General features: G+C 45.8%; 1 long non-coding RNA gene across 1 annotated transcript in view; it reads left to right on the top strand.

Moving 5' to 3' along the window:
* Positions 1 to 964: 964 nt before the first annotated feature.
* LOC122552403 overlaps positions 965 to 2,170 on the top strand; it is a 24,878-nt gene continuing 23,672 nt past the window's right edge. The window contains exons 1-2 of the long non-coding RNA XR_006312362.1: positions 965 to 1,178; positions 1,862 to 1,901. This is a non-coding gene — a long non-coding RNA (uncharacterized LOC122552403). The remainder of the gene's footprint in view (positions 1,179 to 1,861; positions 1,902 to 2,170) is intronic.

The following is a 2,170-nucleotide window of genomic DNA, read 5'->3' on the forward strand; positions in this document are numbered from 1 at the left end:
TGCTGGTGGTGTCCGGGGGGCGGGGGTTGCTGCAATTTCAAAGGGACTGGCATGGAATGCCGCATCACTGGGAAAGTTGCTGAAATAGCAGAGATGCTGCAACAATGAAAGATACCCTGTAAAGTAACAGAGTTTGGGATAATTGCAGTCAGGATCATTGTTGGAGACAATGGCTCTGGAGGAAGCATTGGTTGAAAAGGCAATGGTCCAGCTGGGAGTTTTTTTTAGATTTGATTAGATTACTTACAGTGTGGAAACAGGCCCTTCGGCCCAACAAGTCCGAGTACAGGAGTTGGGAGGTCATGTTGCAGCTGAAGATGACATGAGATAGGCGACTGTTGGAATATTGTGTGCAATTCTGGTCTCCTTCCTATTGGAAAGATGTTGCGAAACTTGAACGGGTTCAGAAAAGATTTACAAAGATGTTGCCAGGATTGGAGGATTTGAGCTATATGGAGAAGCTGAACAGGCTGGGGCTGTTTTCCCTGGAGTGACGGAGGTTGAGGGATGACCTTACAGAGGTTTACAAAATCATTCGGGGCATGGAAAGGATAAATAGACAAAGTTTTTTCCCTGGGGTGGGGGAGTCCAGAACTAGAGGGCAGAGGTTTAGGGTGAGAGGTCAAATAAATAAAAGAGACCAAAGGGGCAATTTTTTTCACGCACAGAGTGGTACATATATGGAATGAGCTGCCAGAGGAAGTGGTGGAGGCTGGTACAATTGCAACATTTAAAAGACATTTGGATGGGTATATGAATAGGAAGGGTTTGGAGAGATATGGGCCGGGTGCTGGTAGGTGGGACTAGATTGGGTTGGGATATCTGGTCGGTATGGATGGATTGGACCGAAGGCTCTGTATCCATGCTGTTCATCTCTATGACTCTCGTCTCAGATTTTCAGCATCTGCATGAATCACCTTCAGGCCCCGCCCAGTGACGTCACGTCTCCCTCTGCGCATGCGTCCACATTCCCGGCCAAGATGGCGGCTGTTCACCTCGCAACTGCAAAACACTTAGCCACAAGTTATTTTTCAAGGTGCTCGCTTCTCGCTGGAAGGATTTATTCTCAATCTGAATCCCTCTCTCCAGCTCCTGCAGCCTTATCGTCTGGAAAAGCGCGTCTCGCCATTTCCCACAGAGACAAACCCAGCACTGCGGCTGCACTGCCCTCGCCTGTAGTGAGAATGCTGGGTAGCTACTCCGCCATTGAGGAGATTCACACAGAAGATTGAATCTGTTCATTAATAATTTTATCTTTCCTCAATTCCAATCTTCTGCTATCCAAATAATCTTTGGAAGAACAAAATTGGCGGTTAGAAAAACATCTAAAAATTGGATGCATCTCTCAAATCATCTCTACAACATAATCTTGTCATTAAAATGCTAGATCTCTCAAATCATTTTGTAAATTTCCGTCCTGGACTGATGGTGGTCGATTTTGGACACTCCTTGAACAGGTGGATGTTTAATACTCAAGCCAAGAGATACATTTGTTTATTCTGAATGTCTCTCAACATGTTTCTTTTGTCATCTCATTTTGCAGAGTAGTGGAAGGAATGAAAACTGAAGTGTATCTCTGATGCCAGTTCTGTGCTCACTTCTCAGCTCCAAGCTCCAGCCAGAGAGTTTACATTGAAGTATAATTACATTGATTCAGAGGTGAATATTTTTGAGCTTTCATCTATAATTCAGTAGTTAACTTGCTTTGCTGTGGTTCATTGGTTAGGCCCTGGTGTGATCTCTTCACTGTGGATCTGAATCCCTGTCCTCCATGACAATCTCTTTGCCAATGTCCAACCTGCGCTACCTTTAATAATGAGTATTTTAACTCTCTGTGACAGTTTATTGTTATTTCTTCTAGTTATGGTCAAATGAGAGCTTCATCACTCCAGGTCCCTGAGGTATGTGCTGTTAATTTATTCCACTCGTATGTGTGGCCTCCCTCACAAACATCACTCAGACCCTGCTATGCTCCATTTTGCTTTCATTCTTCATGCTCCCTCTTACACACACTATTCCCTTCCCTGCTCGTACACACCCATGCTTACCCCACTATCACCTTCCACCTCCCGTCGCCTTCTCTCCCCGTCACACTTCTCCCCCCGTCACTCTTCTCCCCCCGTCACTCTTCTCCCCCCGTCACACTTCTACCCCCGTCACCCTTCTCCCC

This window comes from Chiloscyllium plagiosum, chromosome 8 (assembly GCF_004010195.1).
Source record: "Chiloscyllium plagiosum isolate BGI_BamShark_2017 chromosome 8, ASM401019v2, whole genome shotgun sequence".
Taxonomy (NCBI): domain Eukaryota; kingdom Metazoa; phylum Chordata; class Chondrichthyes; order Orectolobiformes; family Hemiscylliidae; genus Chiloscyllium; species Chiloscyllium plagiosum.